The following is an 18,717-nucleotide window of genomic DNA, read 5'->3' on the forward strand; positions in this document are numbered from 1 at the left end:
GAGGTCGAAAAAGGTTGCAGACCCCTGCCGTACTTTATAAGTGGTTTAACTAAAGCATAAATCATCGTTTTTAAAGCTTGCTGTGCAAAGGTAGAACAGTTTATTTATTTTTATTTTTTTTTAACTGGAAGCAGCAAGCCTTTTTGATTTTAAGAATTTGGGTAAAGAGGGGGAGCACTGGATCCACCTAGAAGCCCAGGCTACAGTGCTCGAGTAATGATGAATAACCTAAAGGGGTGTTGGTGGACAAAAGTAACCAATTTCTCTTTTATGGTTATGCAGGAGCCATTTAAAGCTATATTGTTATAGAGCAAAGGCAGTTATAAAGAACGATCGACTGAAGAATAAAGTCAGAAATGTGAATCTAGATTTGAGTGTCATCTGCGTATGAAAGGAAATGAACATCAAATGATTTCACAATGGTGAGCAGAGATATAAAAGTAGAGAAGAATATACTGATACAAACAAGCACTGGCAAAGCCAACAGTTTTTGCTTGAGTACCGGTATTGGGCATTTGCCAGGTACTGCTATTAGACACATAGGTTCTCGCACCACTTTGCACCTACTACCTTCAATAGCCAGTTAATAAATACCAATATGACAATGTCTGTCAAGTGCCCTTCCCACACCTACACAAAAGGCAAACTGTTGGCATTGCCAATGCTTTTTCTTTTTATTTCAGTACAGCCATAGCTCAAATGGACTGCACTGCAAGTTAAAATTAGATGCATATCATACTATAGTCACGCGCCTTGTTATATTACGATATAAAAACACTACAAAGCCAGTGTTACTATCTTTCTTAGCCACCATCAAGCCAGGTTATCTACAGAGACTGCAAAATGACAAAGGGCTCTTGTTGGGCCTCCTCAGTGAGATGAAGATTAAAAAATGCAAACCAATCCTCTCTGTGCTCGCCCTCTTCCTTCTCTCCTCTCACTATACTTGAGAGTTCTCGCCTTTGTAGAGGTTACGTTGTGTAGCATACTTATATGATCAGATACTGTAGTCGATATCAACATAGCCCCTGTACATTTTAGGGTACTTCTCTACTTTTCATAACTAAAGAACTTATTTACACGTCACTCACGTTTTACCCTTACAACCCTGAGCCTAAGCTAGAACTCAGTTGGACACATTTACTACAAAATGCAATATCTTCTGAGCGAAGATCTCAGGGAGCTTTGGTTCCATCTTCAAACCCAGATTCCGAATGATGTTCCACTGCATGGACTTTAACTAGAATTACAGAAATTATGGCCACCTTCTTTGTGTTTCTCAAAGGAAATTTTACATTCAGCTAAATGATCATTTCCAATACTGAGTGAACTTCAGGCCTTAGCACAATTTAACTTGGACCTAGTTACTGTTCCTGTTTCACTTGACCCCTTTCCCACCAAAATTACAGGTATATTGTACAAGAGCTCCCCCCTTCAGATTGCACTGCAAAATACCAATGGCATACATTATGCGAGTTCTGAATTAACGCACCCACACTGATTTTCTCCTAAAACGTAAGTAATTATTAAATCTCACTAAAAAAAACATTGCCCCCCTGAATGAGGGTGATAACAATAGCAGACCTCTTTCTAGACTAAACTGGGGAAGCGTTGCCTTTGCTTTTTATTTGGAAATAGATAATAAAAACAACATGGCCACTGCCAAAAGCTGCTAAAACATGTGGTGTCAACATTTCTATACTAGAAACACCACTTAACATTATTTTCTTTAAAAATTCATGATGCTATCAGAACCAAAAAAATAAAAAAGGTTTTAAAAAGTATACGGCAAGGTTAACATTCTTTTGGTGAAACCTGGCATGCTGGCATAGGATCCAAGCTGATGAAATAGGCCCCTAGTCACCTGCTGCTTCCGCAGTACAAAACCGAGTAAGTCTATGTAAATCTCATGTACAGCTGATTGATTAGATGAGAGCAGCCCTACAGATAAGCAGTGCACCAGCCACTTTTACTCCATAAAAATGGGCAAATACTCTCAAAAAAGAAAAATAGGGAGTGAAAATACTCCCAACAAAATTTCACCCACGCAGCTCCAAGGTTATGTCTGGACCAGTGGTATGCGTAGTTGTTTTTTCATCTGGCACTATTATTATCGCTTGATCTGAAGAGATAAAAAAATATTTGTTTACATGCATGAATAACTAGGTGCAAAGAAATTTGTTACAAAACATTTCTGTTTTAGAGTTAAAACCTATTCTTACTCGCTTATAAAATACTCCCATTAGGACAGGTTTCTTACTTTTTTACTCCCTAAAAAAAAACCTTTTACCCTTAACTTAAAGTAAAATACTCCCACTTCAAAATATTATCTGAGCACTGCATAAGAGGCAGCCAGCCTCACAGTCCTTGCACTGTAACAAAGCCCAGGTTGCAACCAGATGCGATAGGTCCCCTGTCACCAGCTTGTTCAATGGCTCAACTTTATGGTTCCCATATACAGCTAATATCAGAGACAAAATCAAGCTCACTGTCCTTCTGAAGTGAGGATGCGTGGGTTCCATGGCAAAAACAGGCTTCTGGTCACCAGTGTCTTCCATAACTCAAGCCTAGAGAGGTCATGCTAGAAAATAAACCCTGGGAAGCCAAAAGATTCTATGCCAAATAGGCTTTCGACAAATGTCCCTCCAATGATCATTCCATCAGGACTCAAAATAAGCACTATGCACTAGCTAGTGAAAACGAACTCTTGACGAATAAGAAATGGTGTACTGGAAGCATGCAGAGAACTGTCAGACCGTGTAACTTTTGATGGCTGGCTAATAGTTGCAACTTGAAAACGTTAAACTTGATTCTAGATCACCATTCCTACAGAATACTGCACTTCTATGATGCTCGATTTAGCCTCAAAAGCTTACTTAGGTGAGCCACAAACCAGAAATAAAAAAAAGGAGGGCAGCCAACAATTTATTATGGTGTAATGTAGTATAAAGTTAAGTCAACTGCAGCACAGCGGAACTGCTTTTCCCCGGGGATTGTTACTTACTACAGAATTGCTCGAGTCCTGGTACACAAAGATTTTGAGAATGTTCACATCTAGAAGTCTGCATCCACTGTGCTTTTTGTGGGTTGGCTGCCTCCAGGCTGCTCTACTCCGCGCTGCAGGATTTCAGGGTTTGGGAAACTTCCCTGGCAGCTTCTGCAGCATGCCTCTCATAAATAATGGTAAATCCAAGCTGAGTGCTGCCAACATACTAGTACACTTAGGGAGTGAGGAAAATGTATTCACCCGCTCATCCATCAATCTGTCCACACAGCCAACCATATTCACACACTCATCTATCAGCTCACGTAAACGTAGCATCATGTAGGTGAGTAGGTTACAATCCGAGCTTTCTCCTCAACAATAAGAATTACTCGATGAGAGAACTAAACACAGACATATACGGACGTTTCACTTGCAATTACAGCATGGACAGAACGTTCTCTGTATCCGGGAGCACAAGAACCATGTCTGATTTTCAAAACTTTAGCAAGTAGGGTAGATTCATATTTAAATGCACATCACACTGGTATATTGACTCGAAATGCACTGGAGAACCTTAATGCGAGTTTTATATTTTTACTATTTAAAACATTGAACTTAATGCCAAAATGAGGCTCATTCGCCAAAAGAAGTGAGTTTTCATTGTTACGTACGAGTCTATCAGGAGACAATGGAATTGCTGAATATGGTTTCATTTTTACAATTTGGAAAGAGTTCGGCCCCCTGAGAAGCCCAGCAGAGCGTCTTCACGAATAACGTATTCTGGGACTTTGCAGTCCTGGGTCACTTTAACAAAGGGATTCCACCAAAGTACCCGATTACAATGCTTTTAAGAAAATAAATCCCGTGTGCCCACCGTCATCTAATAGTGCAGCTGTACAACCGAACAGTAGGCTACATAAAATAAAGCACCCTATCAGAAAGCTTTATAGAGAAAGGATCCCTCCCACCCCGAGCCCGCCCTCCCTTGCGGTCCGTAGAAATCAGGACACACACAACCCAAAGACTTAAGCGTCCATTACAGGTAACGCAAATGAAGGTATGTTTTAGTTGCTCCTGGAGCCGCAAACAGCTGGTAAGCAGTTTGAAGATTTATTGAACAACGGAGGTAGCCCATACCTGTCGTCCCGAGACGTGGTGCTTAATTCCCATCCGAGAAATGGACAGGGGCAAAGCTCCGCCTCCTCCCCGTCACGTGAGCTGCACGTTACGTTTCGGCCAAGTACGTCTATGTTCTACGCTAGGTCGCGAGGCTCGGCCTCAGCGCCTTGTGATTTTGCTTGAGCGGGAAGCCAAGATCCGAAATGAGCATCGTGGCTGGGAGCAGAGGAAACCGGGCACTTACACAGAAGATAAAAGCGCTATAAAATGATAAGTTATTTTATAAAGAAAAGTACAAGCTTGGTGTCTCACGGATTTAACGTCAATTCACAATAGGGCATTAGACATACACAGGGCAGTTTCTAGTTCATTTGGTGCCCAGGGCAAAACACTAAAATGCGCCCTCCTGCTGCCCCTTCTGCGTGCCACTCCCAAACTACACTCCAGGGTTAAGTTACACATACTCAACGTCAATAAATCACTGCTATACAATTGAAAAACGTTTTTATTACATTGTGATTCAAGAACTTTGCAGAAATTCCTCAGACAAAGCAGAGAACACAAACAATAAATATGAGTCTTATTTTAAAGGTTTTTAAGGTTTGGGTCAATTTTTAGTCTATGTGATGGGCACTCTCCTTGACTTTGCTGCTGCAAAAGCATTTATTGCACCCTCCTAAACACCCCCCCCCCAAGACTCTGCTCCTTATCGATTTCCCCATACCCTGCCTCCTGGCCCTGCAATCTCCATTTTCCCTCCTGCCTGCAAACAAAAACATAAACACAACATCAAAATTATAATTTAGTAAGTCCCGCTTGCAGCGATCAAAGTGAGCGGGAACGGTCGGAAGCAGTGTTCCACTACTTTTATTTTTTTCTGTTTACCATTCCTCTACTTTTTACAACCATCTGCACCACTCTCTACAGAGGATTTGTCCATTCATGTCCTTGGGCAAGTGTAAAGTTGTAATAGGAGCCTTAGTTATTAGTCACTTAGACTATTGCAATTGACTATTGCAATGCCCCGGCGCAACACCTTGTCACATGTTGCACTATGCTTCCACCTACCCTCTCCTCTGCCGAGACCGCAGTTCCACTACTTTTTTCAGTACACTTCTACCACTGCCCACTTGTACTGCATACTTCCCAAAATGTGCCTCTTTAAGCATTAATCAGTTCAAATTGCAGAAACCCAGCGCAGGAGCTCGAAAGCAACACCTAACAAGACTCAGACTTTACTGCATAGCAGCTCAGCAGGAGCCCAGGCGAAAAAATCAGCTTCAAACAGACTAGAAAGTAAAATTACCAGTATGCTTTAACTACCGAAAGAAGCGCTGTGAAACTGTGAAAAATAGAACTACTTTCCTGCTCACTTCCACCTGATGGTTTGCCAACTCTGTGGTGTTTCTGTCCACTGCACACTACAAACATAATGCTGGGGTTCGTTTTCCTTGGTCAGTTTTCATGGAGGCAGTTATTTGCCCCGACTGGGATAAATTGTGGTACAGACTGTATAGTTTCCGGAATGTTTGTGTATGGGATGGGTGACCACAAGAAGAGGTCCCACTGCTGACCCTGCTACCATGTCGGCCTGCGAGTAGTCTATCTGATCGCTCTGGGTTTTCAATCTCTGGTCACTGTTCTGCATTGGGATATATTTTCTCTGTGATTTGAATGTCTGGCCACAGTGAGTTATTCCGTGACCCGATGTACCCATGGGCAACGCCAAAGTTTCATGTAGGTAACCGGTATGTCAGACTTACAGTATGGTGGCAGCAGTGATCCTGCTGCCTGCTTGCTCTACAATTTTACCTATACTTTCTCAGGATTCATTTGTTGAGCACAACATAGTAGTGGGGAATGCCATTGGTTGATGATGTAAAATGAAAGACGATTGTTTATTTTCATCACTGGCCAAACAAGGTACAGTCCCGTTTTGGAAAACTCAGATCTTTACATGGAGCCAGCATGTGGGTTCAGCCACGTAGAAGGAGCTGCCCAGCTTGCAAGATCGGACTTTCATTGCTATGCAATGCAAGAAACCTAATTGGCATGACAAAAAAAATGCACTTATTGTAAATATTCAAACACTATTGTAAAGAAAGCAGGAACGCCCCCATTCCCCACCGCCCCTTTCCACAGGATAACAGGTCCTGGGCCTGCAGAGTCATCTCGTGCGAGGTTGCCATCGTCGCAGCCGGGGTTCTCTCTCATTTCCAGCCAAGACCTTTGGTGCGGATCCCAATACCGTTAGCGCGAAACATTAAACAATGGCGGCCGGGGCTCAGACAGAGAGCCTCTCTGACTCACGGATGTAAGTCGGAAGAGGCAGAGGCAGCACCAGCTGCCGCTACTTGCTGCAGGGCAATCGCAAAGCTCCCCTGCCCCCCGCCAGGGCAATCGTACCACAGACGGAAATGTTGCCTCCCAGGTTAATTGAGCCCCCGGGGTAAAAGCGCCCCCGGGCCAATTGCACCCCGGGCAGACGCCTGCTTCGCCCGGGCCAAGAAACGGGTCTAGACATACACAATTGCGACACAAAAGTTCAGCAAGATTCACATATTTTATTCTTATAATAACATCATGATTATCTTAAAAAAAACATTGTTCTCACGTGGTTAAACATAAAAACATCTAAATACATTATCAAATGGATAAAAGGTATTTTTATTGAAATAGCCACAAAAGATTCGACAAAAAAAGGACATACAACACAGTCACCTGAGGGGCGATGATAATTAAGCATTTTAAAGATGTTTTTGATGGGGGTTTGCACACGTGGTCAAGAAGGGACCTTGATAACAGGGTTTCTGATGGTTCTTTTATTATTATTAGGGTATTTATTGAGCGTGGAGCTAGCCCCGGGAAGCAACAGAGTACTTTACAATCATAGGGGGAAGAACACAACAAGGGAAGCAGAGAAAAAAGGGGTGGGGAGCTAGCAGGGGTGGGCAATTGGCGGCAGGGGATCTACAAGCAACCCGGCGGGGAGACGTGGGGAGCAGATCACTGAGTCTCAGGCAAAGTGTGGAGTGCAGGATGTGCAGAACTAGGTGTTAAGGAGCAGCCATTCCTTGAAGAGGAAGGTCTTGAGCTCTTTCCTGAACTGCAGAAGTAATGTGGCAAGTCTGATGTTGATGGGGAGGTGGTTCCAGAGCCTTGGAGCGTATACAGAGAAGGCCTGTCTTCAGGTTTTTTCCTTCCTGTAGCGTCTTAAATTAAAGTCTCCACATTTCTTTACTTCTGGTGGATCGCAGCCCTATGGAGATGCTGGGTTTCTCAGCGAGGTAGCTTGGGAACTTCAGGATAACAGCCTTGTAGGGGATATAACAGGATTTTAAGATGGCACAGGCCTGCAGTGGCAGCCAGGCAGTTTGATGAAGGTCAATGATGTGATTGAACTTGCAGTATACTTTAATGAGTATTGCTGCAGCATGCAGGACACATTTCGGGGTTGCCAGTGTACACTTAGCCACTCTAAACGCTCACTCTGCTGTCAAACATTCTTCTGACATCTGCCTCCTTCTTGAAGGCTTTGATTTCAAAGTCCCTGCTCTCACCAAGACGTAGTTCAATGCCAGTTCTGACACTGCTTTTGACCCCCTCCTCCCTGACGGCTACAAGTTCTTCTACAAGCCTCAGCCCAACCAACCTGGTGGTGGAGTAGGTCTGATCTTCCCTGAGTGGGACCCTACCTCTCTCATACTGCTAGGAAAGATTTCCATTTCATGTGTAATTTTCACTTCAGTTGTGTACCCCCCAACTTTTTGCTGATGTTTAAACACCATAGTCTGACTTTATCAGAGGAGCACAACCTTCTGCTGCACTCCTCTGGGCTTTTCGCTCACTTCTAATGGGGAAACTGACATGTCCTTAAAGACAGTCAGTACTGGGAGACTTTGTTTCCCTTAGTCCTTGTCCATGTTGCAACTTTTCTGCAACATGTAACAAGTGTACAATGTACCTTACAGTACAGTGCACTTGGGTCTAGTCATTTCCAAAGGCCCTAGATACTCTCAAAGGATTTTTTAGGAGAAGTGCAGATGTGCCTTGGACAGGGATGGTGGCAGCTTATCATTTCGCATTTTTTTAACCCTTTCTTGCCAGGTAAACCGCGATTAACGTGTTTGCCACGGTTAGGTGGCCTGGCTCCAAAATGGCCACACCATGAGGTTGTTTGTCCTGTCCTTTGGCCATCTTGCCCCTTCGCATTCCCCAGGCCGAGCCGACCCGGGTCAGTCCTTATTTGGGCATGCATTTTCCTTCAACGCGTCATGATTTTGCAGGCTTCTGCTTCCCCTGTGTGGGCGCCCCCAGGGTGTAGGCTGGAACGTCTGGTTCCAATACACACCCTGGGTGCCAGAGGGTCTAGAGTGCTGTGAATGCCTGGGACCACCGTGGTCCATGATTGGTCCACATATGATATGCCTGTACAAGATCAGCAGATCTCCCATTGGGTCTCTTCTTTTTGGCGCAAAGGAGATTCTAGATAAGAGAAGGCCCCAAACACCCATACCATGTCGATCTCTGGCGTTCTCACTGAACTTAGGATAGGATCCAAGTATCCTGAAACTAAGAAGCCGAGTCGAGGAACCGCTGGTGACCTGCTGGAAGGTTTGGCACCCTGAGCCCGCTGTCGTCCCGCTGGATCCCTCTGCATCTTGTCGTCCTAGAAGGTCTGCAAAGACAAATCTACCCATTAGAATAGTGGGACCAACTATTCTCGCCACCTTCAGCCGGTCAAGTGGCACAGCGAGTAGAGCGCTCGCTTTGACATCTGTGCAGAGCCTGCTGACGCAGGTTCGAATCCCGGCGGGGCCAAACTCAGCCTTTCATCCTTCCGAGGTCAATAAATGAGCAGCACCACACACTGTGGGTAATAATAAGCAGCGCTCAGATACCTGAGGGTTTGTAGCGCTATATAAATGCTAAATTATTATTATTATTATTTATTATTTATTAACCTGCAAGTAAGCCTTTTCGGAAGTGTCCCTGGGACAACCAGTGGAATGACCAGCTTGCGCAGACATTTTGCCCTTGAAACTTGGCACAACGTAAGCTCTGTGTTCACAGCACTCTCACAACACATTTCGTACACTTGGCATTCCCAGGTCTGGATAAAAGTGAGTGCGCCCGAACCAGAGTTTACGCGGTTGCCATGTCGGCCAGCAGTGTTGATGAACTTTGCAAGTTCATTTTAGCTGTAGTCCTCTGTGCCCTGAAGCCTGCTACAGCGGAACTGGCCTGAGCGAAGAAATCGCCAATGTCCCGTAGGGGAATCAATGCTGTATCTTCATCGCTGAAAGCCAAAGAGCTGCTAGATTGCCGCATTTGAACCTGCAACCAAAGTGGACTCGACTACCGAAGTTTGTTCCGGAGGGCGCGGGGGTCGGTGAGTAATTGCAACCCTAACCGGTGGCCCCTAGTGCAGCCCTCCATTTTTACACACGAGTGGCCCCTGAGGGCCCCTCTCCTTTCCACTGCTAGTACGAACTAGCAAACTATTCCCAACTCTTGCAATCGGCTCTGCCCTCAAGTGGAGGCATTCCTCGAATAGTGGGAACCTATTCTGCATCTCCTCACCTACCTTCCTGAGCTGCTACAGCCCCTACAAAAGACCCTGCTTTGCCCATTTGAACTACCGCGTGTGCCAGCTTCGCAAGTACATTTGAGCATTAGGCTCCCCTCATTTTAGGTATTGTGTTTGATGCATAAGGGCCTGAAGACTATTTGCACTGCCTGCTTCCTTCCCTGTTTAGGTTGTGGACCCATTTGGTGCATTCATCCTTTGGACCCCATTGGTCTTGTATATATGTGTATAGATAGGATTGTGTTGGTTTAATAGTATTGCTGTGATTTTCTTACTGTGTGTTGAATTGCAAAGGCCTTGGAATAAATGTATGTATATTTTTGATATATATACACCTGACTGGGAGTGATTTGTAAGTGTCCTTTACTCTGTTTGTTTGTTTGTTTGTTTGTTTGTTTGTTTGTTTGTTTGTTTGTTTAGTATTGCGCACAAAACCCAGCGGTAACAGGGCGCAACAAAGAACAGGGAGATAAGATTACATAAAAAGTTGGTTGCAGGATAACGCACATGGGAATGTAAGGCATAACATTACATTACCTCAAGGCTGGAGGGAATATCTACATATATCTACATGTATATATACAGTTAATAATATTGCAGTGAGGACATGTTTACATAAATATATACAGTTGATTACAGTTCAGTGGGTCAGTTAGGTATGTAGATAAGTACGGTCAGGTTGGCATGGTTCAGTCGGGGGAGTCATTGGATCATAGCCAGGAGAGGGTGTTTCGCCTGAAGCTATTGTAGGAGTGGTCTGTTCTGATGTTGAGGGGGAGAGCGTTCCAATGTTGCGCAGCCATGACTGGGAAGCTGCTGCCGCCTGTACTTTCCAGTCTGAATTTGGGTACCTGGAGGCAGTGAGAGTTGATCATTCTGGTGGGGCGGATGGAGTTTCTTTTAACTATTCTGGCTGCGAGGTAGGGGGGTGCTGCATTGTTTAAGCATTTGAAAGTGAGTGATGCTGTTTTGAGTGAGATGCGGTCACAGATTTTGAGTCATTTGTGTTCTCTTCTTTTATTGGAGCTGTGTTCCTTGGAGGGTAGGTTAAGGGTTGTTCTATGTGCGTTGTATTGCAGTGTTTGAAGTTTGTCGGTTATGCATTTGTTGGCTCCTAGGTACATGGCATTCCAATAGTCAAGTCTGGATAATATTAAGGCATTGGCAATGATGATGCAGCTAGCTTGGGAGAGGAATGCTCTACTTGCCCTGATTAGCTTGCATGTGTAGGCGGTAGAGGAAGCTAGTGAGTTTACTTGTTTTTCCAGTGATAATGATGGGTCGAGGTGAAAGCCTAGAGTTTTTACTGTTTTGTCGACTGTGATGGAGTTGCCATCGATGTTGAATGCCTCGTAGTTGGGGCTGAGTTTTTTTAGATTGGTGTTGGAGCCGAGGAGCAGGATTTCGGGTTTGTCATCATTCAGGCATAGTCATGTGTGGCCATCTATGCCTGAATGATGAGGTATATTTTGTTTACCAAAGCTGTATCTGAGTCAAAGTTGCCCGAAAGGGGTATGAGGATCTGGATAGTTGGTATGTCATCTGCATAGTTGGTATATGTGACACAGAGTCTGTCCAATTTGTCAAATAGGGGCTTGGTAAAGATGTTGTAGAAGGTGGGGGAGACACAGGAGCCCTGGGGTACACCGCAGGTTATTTTGATAGGGTCTGCTGAGGCTAGTGACGAGAAGACTCTCATGGTTCGATTGTCCAAGAAAGATTGGATCCAGGTTATGGCATCATTTGAGAAGTGAGCAGCCGAGGCCAAGTGCTCGCGCAGGACTGTGTGATCTACAAGGTCGAAGGCCTCTGAGATGGTCGAGGAGGAGTAACATGGCGATGTCTCCTTTGTCATTGATCTCATTAATTTGGGTTTTCAGATTGATTAAGGCTGTCTCATTGCCATGCTGTGGTCGGAATCCAGATTGTCGGGTGCCTAGTAGTTTGTGAGTTTCTAGATATTGCTGGATTTGCAGGTATGCTACTCTGTCTATGATTTGTAATAGGAAGGGTACCGTGGTGATAGGCCTGTAATTGGTGGGGATCGCGGCGTCTAGAGTTTGCTTCTTGAGGAGAGGCAGAACCCAAGATTATTTGAGATTACTTTGTATGGTGTTGGAGACCTCTGTGTGCTCATTGAGGTCTTTCAATCACCCTCAAACCTCCTGAGACCTAGTCTTGACCGCCGCCATAGCTACCTTGATTGGTCTGGCTTGTCCAGAAGGTTAGCCTGTTCCAAGAAACTAGGCTGGCCTTCTGTACCTCTGCCGACCTGGTCAGAGTTCAGAAATCCATCTTAAAGGATAGTTCCGGGATTTATTTTTTATTGTCCCTACGGTTCGGCCATGTGTTTTTAAGCATAAATCGGTAGATCGTAGAAAACTTTCCTATGGACCTTACCCGACTTTTCGTCCATTAACGCACTCGAAATCAGCCGCCATTTTCTGATAATCCTATCATTTCCCCCCATCGCCCTGGCTCATCTGCTTTTGCGGCACTAAATCAAATCCCCCGCCCCTGAGCCTGACATCAGCAGACGCGTACCGCCCATTTCCCAACGCCAAAGCACGTTTCGTGTCAACAATCGCTGCGCCTCAGCTAATGAAGTGTCGCCATGGAAATGGCAGGACGCCTCTTTCCTCTATAAGTATAAACACACCGTTTCAGAACACACAGCAGCAGATTTTCGGTTCCATTACTCTCTCTGTGTTACTTTGAGTATTCTGTGACTCGTTTCTGTGCTCTGGTCAGCTACCTTCGCCGCTTCTAGGCCTTGTGAACACCTGTACCATCTCTGTAAATTATTTTACTTTCTTTACCACACAATGGCTACAATAATGCTGTATATGTACGAGCCCGAGTACACCGAGCAAGAACTACTGGAAAGGCAAGCATGCGAAAACGATGGGGATTCGGACGGCAGTTGGGAGGACCAGTCAACGGATGAAGAGCCTGGACCATGTCGCATGGACGGCGTCTCCACCTGGTGCACGTGCAATCGGTGCGAGCTAATGCCAACTGAGGAGGAGAACTGCTGCTGCCGTGAAAATTCCGGGTGCTTGGCCTACATTTCGGAAGGCGAGCCAAGTCCGCAATGCATCACCGAGCTGCCAGAGTTCAGGGAAGCCTGCCTCTCATGGACCGTGTTGAGGATGATGATGGTGCTTATGCACGAACTTCGCGGGACTGTTCGTCCGCGTAATCCGAGTAACAAGTAAGTATACTCTGGTTGTGATGTCAGTGATGCCACTACTATTTCATGGTCGTCTCCCACATATAAAATTACATCTACATATCATTCGAATGCATGTAAATTGGTTCCATATTGTGCATTTTCTAGATAGAATTTTTTTCAAAGCAGAATGACATTTTTTACCTGAATCGACAGTGATAAGAAAGTTTTGTCATTTTAATACAGTTTGCATCTTTCATTTTCACAGGTGGTACAGGACGTGGCCTATCGTTGCTTCACTTGGTGGCTTCACGGGAAGCTCGGACACCGCGTTCGGAGAGTAATACCTGCCTGTGCGGTACTTGCCATTAGACAACATTTCCCCAGCGACAGTGGACAATACCGCGGATTTTCCCTGGATGTGCTGCAACCGGAACTTTACAATGTGTAATGTTTATTATTTATGTTCAATTGAAATTAAGATCTAAAATAAAACCCAACATATATTTTAACAATGGTTGTTTTGATTTTTTAAATGAATCTATTGTGTCTCCATTGAATAGTCTTCCTGTGCCTTGTCTTGTCACACCACATGTCTCCGGCCAGCATCCTCCCTCACGCTGGCCGCCCACCTTCAATCCACATAACCGTTGAACCCATATGCAGCAGACATACATATGTTATTTTGCGGGTTGGCATCAAGCCTCCCGGCCTTGCCTCCTCCCCCAAAAATGCTTACCACACCACTTTGTTCAAGCGTTGGCAATAAAAGGAAGGCCGTTGGATTTTATTGATACAAAACATAGTTATAGGTAAATAATCCATATGGTTGATCATAATAAATCATCCTTTTGGGCACCGGGTACAGAGATGACCCCCTCTGGCCCGTGCCGCCTTGCCACCACAGGCCAGCCTGCTGCTGACTAACTGCCTAGGCATCCAGGGTCTCCAGGGTGAACTGCACCCATATATTCTCCTGGGAGGGTGAGGTATTTATAAACTCACACCCCTGCCTTCCATGTACTAGATCCTGCAGCCTGCCTCTTACATGCAGTTAGATGGCCTCTCCTTGGTGAGGCCCTGCGGCAAACGAGTCTTGTCTGCACGACCACCGCCCCAATCCACCCCCCCCCGCCCTATCAAAGGCAGTTCGCACCGGGGTACTTGTGCTGGCAAGTGGAGCTGTCAGGGAGCGATAAAGGCCAAGAGGTGCCAAAGACCATGTACACTTCAAAGTGGTCTATAGAGCATGGGTTGTTGTTCCCATGTCTACCTCCAGACCCCGTGTCTCCTGCCAAGCATCCCCCCTCACGCTGGACGGCCCCCTGCAAACCGCATAATGCCACGACATATACACGTCATTCATTCACAAACACACCCCTGTTTCGAATTCTTTATAACCCACTTCATATTCTAAGGAGAACTTCTTTGCGCTTTGCTAGTCAACCCGCGAAGGTGCTGGTTATCTGCTCTTCGTCTCTGTGAACTTCCGTGACCACTTCGAGGAAACTCGTCAGTTTGCAACCTGTGAACTGCTCCCTGTTCTACGACAAGAAACTACTCTGATCCCTGCATCTAACTGTTTGTTCGTCAAGGTAAGGCCATGTACCATAATCATTTTGCGTCCAATTTCTTTTCGTTCGAGACAGTACATACAAGGAACTAGTCACATGTTCTGAGTTTAGTCAAATTATCTTTCTATTTTTTTAAAGTTATTCAAATACTTATCCGCATGTGAATAACGTGTATAGTTCCAAGAACCAAAACGAACCTTGCATTGAACCTTTTATGTGTCATTTAATTTTTTAACACATTGGTATTCATAGAGAATTGTTGATCTTTACTTTTCAGAACTTTCCACAATGCCTGCCTGTTCCATTGGCGGTTGCCCTTCGAAGACCCATAATAAATCTGAAGGTACTATAATGCATGTTTTCCCTAAGACAATAGATCAGATAAGAGAATGGGTCCGATATTGCGGATATCCACCGTCTGAGCTTGAAAGTAGAGTCCTAGAAGTCTTTGCGGACAAGAGGGGTGATCGATACCGCATCTGCAGCAGGCACTTTAGCTCAGACATGTACTCCACATCATTGCTAATAAAGAAGAACACACCGCGAGCGAGGCGAAAATTGCTCTCAACCGCTATTCCCACTCTATTCGTCCACATCCCTCCACTGGTGAGTCAAGCTTACGTATTTATCTCTCGGCTTGCGGTAGTGTGTAGCATTAGCTAACAATAATTTCCCCATTTATGTATCCACTCAATATGAAGGCGGAAGATTCTCCATCCGTGTCGTTATTGCAGTCATCAGCCACTTCAAGCGCCTATCGGGTAATCTTACTTAGCTATTCTGCCACTGACTTGTTTTAGGCATGTAAATCAATAGTTTTAATTTATCATGTGATTATTTTACCTAATGGTACACCCTTGTACTCGTCCTCTAGTCTTTGTTTTCAGTTATAATTATTGTTATCCAAAATAATGCAAGTACTGTCTTTCAGGGAGATGCTGAGGAGTCCAACGTATTGACGACAACCGTTGATGTCACTCAGATGCTCGAGGTACGTTTCCGGACAGTTCCATCGATGGAGATCATCAGATCTTGCATTCTTGTAGCGTGATTGTTACACACAATGTTTCTTTCGTTTTTAGCCATTGATATGTCCTTCTGTCGTCGCCCTCCTATGTGTCTTCTTTTTTCAATATTGTGTTCATTACTAATGAAAGTCCTATGTTTCAGGGAGTCGATGAAGCATTAGTCCAAGAAGAAGGGGGAGCATGCAGTTACGGGTCGGCGCAACAGCTTGCAGAAGTGTGCACCGCAGTTACATCGTCCCTTGATGTTCTTATGCATTTCGAGGTATGGATACTGACAGTTCTATCAAGCGAAATCATATGACGTGATTACATCCGCTATACTTCCTTCTTTATTAACGCAAGTACTATGTTTCAGGGAGATGACGGAGCTTCTTCTACAAGAACATCACCCCTAGTAGTTGATGCAGATATCTGGGTGGTGACACTTCCAACGATCGAGCAAATCGAATCATATTTAGATATCCATTATTTATTTTAGACAACTGATCATTTGTGCAGGTCTATTTAGATGAGCAGTTGACGCCTGCACAAAGTGTATGTTCTTTTTAACAAAATAGAAAACCATACTAATGCAATTACTGTGTTTCAGGGAGTTACTGAAGCATCATCTTCAATAATATCATCAATGGAAGTCTATGAGGAGCCCGAGGTATGGATCTTGACAGTTCCATCTAACTAGATCAACAATGCGTGAATAATTGTCGTTTTAATGTTCTACACAAAGTGTTCATTCGTGTTTTGCTATTGAGATGTACGTGGGTATTGGTCCCCAAGTACATTTTGTGTTTTCAATATTATTATACATACTAATGAAAGTTCTATGTTTCAGGGAGTCGATGGAGCGTCAGTGCGTGATGGATGTGCTTATCAGGAAAATATAGTCGTTGCAGCGCAAGAGGAAGTGGAGACATGCACACACGAGTCGGAGCAACAGCGTCCCGATGTTGAAGTTCGAGGCAAGAAAGTTTCAAAGAAAAGAAAGCAAAAGAAGGTTAGTGTCCTGGTCACTATATTATGTTGTTTTTCACTGTTAATAGTTCAATACTGTAAGTTGTGTTTAAACTGAACATCCCTTTTCCAATCTGTCCTCTAGTTGCGAGTGGGTGTACGAACTAGATCTACACAGACAGTGAAGCGAACGAGAGATGTTGCTTGTCAAACCTTTTGGCAGGGACTTGAGACTGGAGATGCATCGTGCCAATGGGAAGAATATGAAGTGATTGACAACGGAGCTATACCACATCCAGCCATTGATAGTGAATGTCCTCCTGGTAGTTCGGATGCAGTCGGAGATCAATTCACATAATCCACACCCGCAAAAACTAAGACCGCGAGAAAGTTGAAGAAATTGTTTTATTCACCCATCGCCGGAGAAGGAACAGATGTTGCAATGGAAGAGAATGAAGTGGACGACAATGAAACACCATCAATATCACTGAACATAGCGGAAGACGATATCAGAGATTCTACCTTTCATGTGAGTGACATGTCCTCAACGTTACAGGCCGAACCAGCTGGGATGCAGAGTGACAGTATAAGGAAAGAGGCCAAATTCATTGTATTCGATAGTTGTTTGATTGATATTATTATTCGGATGAAATGTGGGCATTCGGTTGGTGGGGAAGTAAGTGGGGAGCCATTGATTAATGTGACTCGTGCAATTCGAGGCACTAACCTTAAAATACATGCCACCTGTACAAAATATCATCCTTTCTCATGGTCTGCACAACCCATGCTGGGGCAACTGCCAGCAGGCAATCTACTTTGTGCAGCGGCTGCACTTTTTAGTGGTTCAAGTTTTAAAAAGTTAGAGTCTTTCTTTCAGTTTGTGGGAATCCATTTCATTGCGAAAACTCAGTTCTACAAATACCAAACCGATTATCTATTTCCAGCCATTAGCGAAGCTTGGAGAATGGAAAAAATGTCTATTGATAGTACATTCGCGGGCAAACGGTTCAGGCTAGCCGGTGATGGACAGTGCGACAGCCCAGGATTTTCAGCCAAGTACTGCACCTACCACTTTCAGTACATGGAAAGTAAGAAAATTGTGAGTTCGGTGGTCGTGCAGGTGTCACAAAGTACATCCTCAGTGGCCATGGAGAAAGTTGGCTTTGTAGCATCATTGCAAGAACTACAATCGCGGGGAATGGTGATCGACCTGATAGCCACGGACAGACACGTTTCAATTGCCAAGACAATGAGAGAAGAGTACAAAAATATAAATCACCAATTTGACGTTTGGCATCTTGCAAAAACAATCAATAAAAAAATGTCGGCTGCAGGTAAAAAAAAAGATATGCAAGGTATTTCACAGTGGTCCAAGTCAATCAGCAACCATCTTTGGTGGAGCTCAAAAACATGTGGAGGGTCGTTGGAAATTCTACTGGAAAAATGGCGGTCAGTAATGTTACACTGTAGCAACGTTCACCACTGGACCACAAACCAACATTTCCACAATTGTGAACATGGCCATTTGTCCACAGAGGAGGCACGGAAGAAGAAGTGGTTGATACCTTCATCACCCACTCACAAAGCCATTGAAAAGATTGTATTTGATAAAACTATAACAAGAGATTTGAGGGGACTCACGGAATTCTGCCACACAGGAGATTTGGAGGTGTTCCACAATATGTGCCTAAAGTACAGGCCAAAACGATTGCATTTTGGCATGGAGGGCATGATAAATCGGACTCTTCTAGCGGTCTTGGCACATAACCATAATGTTGGCCGTCAACAAAGTAGGATGACCGGAACTTTAGGGACGCTTCGCTACAATAAGGCTTCACAAAAAGAAGTAAACAATGGGTTATCAAACCAGTTTTTGAGGATATGCAATATGACTTTATTGAGAGACTTATTGTTGATGTCCTAGATAGGCACATACATGGAGTTGTGAACGAACCTGTGCAGGGGACAACTGCATTGCCACCCAACATTGCCTCTGTTCCATGTCCACCTAAAGAAGAGCTCATTGAGAAATACACATCACGGTTTAAATGATTGTAATTTGATTGTCTGTTCTCTCGAGTCTCCTCATGTCGCAGGCCCATTGAATATGTGTAGCTATGTATTGTGTAAATAAAAGTGATTGCTCTGTGAGTCCTGTGAGATGGCCTTGCACTGAATGTAGCTAACTAGGAATGTGTGCTCGTTCAAAGTGAAGGTCAGCTGCTTTGATTATTTTCTCGGGTGCCGGAATGGCCCACGACTCAGTATAAGGTTCTATTGTTATTTGACCTTGACAGGCC

At 44.4% G+C, this 18,717-nt stretch overlaps 1 protein-coding gene across 3 annotated transcripts in view; it reads right to left on the minus strand.

Annotated features, from left to right (window-relative positions):
* The window catches only part of HMG20B (high mobility group 20B), a 156,991-nt gene extending 152,781 nt beyond the window's left edge, over positions 1 to 4,210 (minus strand). For 2 of the 3 annotated variants that reach the window (XM_069649441.1, XM_069649439.1), the window contains exon 1: positions 4,124 to 4,210. The gene's annotated coding sequence lies outside the window, so the exon portion shown is untranslated. The remainder of the gene's footprint in view (positions 1 to 4,123) is intronic. The other variant, XM_069649440.1, reaches the window with a different exon arrangement.
* Positions 4,211 to 18,717: the final 14,507 nt, after the last annotated feature.

The sequence above is a fragment of the Ambystoma mexicanum genome, chromosome 1p (genome assembly GCF_040938575.1).
Source record: "Ambystoma mexicanum isolate Mex_15411 chromosome 1p, UKY_AmexF1_1, whole genome shotgun sequence".
Classification (NCBI taxonomy): Eukaryota; Metazoa; Chordata; class Amphibia; order Caudata; family Ambystomatidae; genus Ambystoma; species Ambystoma mexicanum.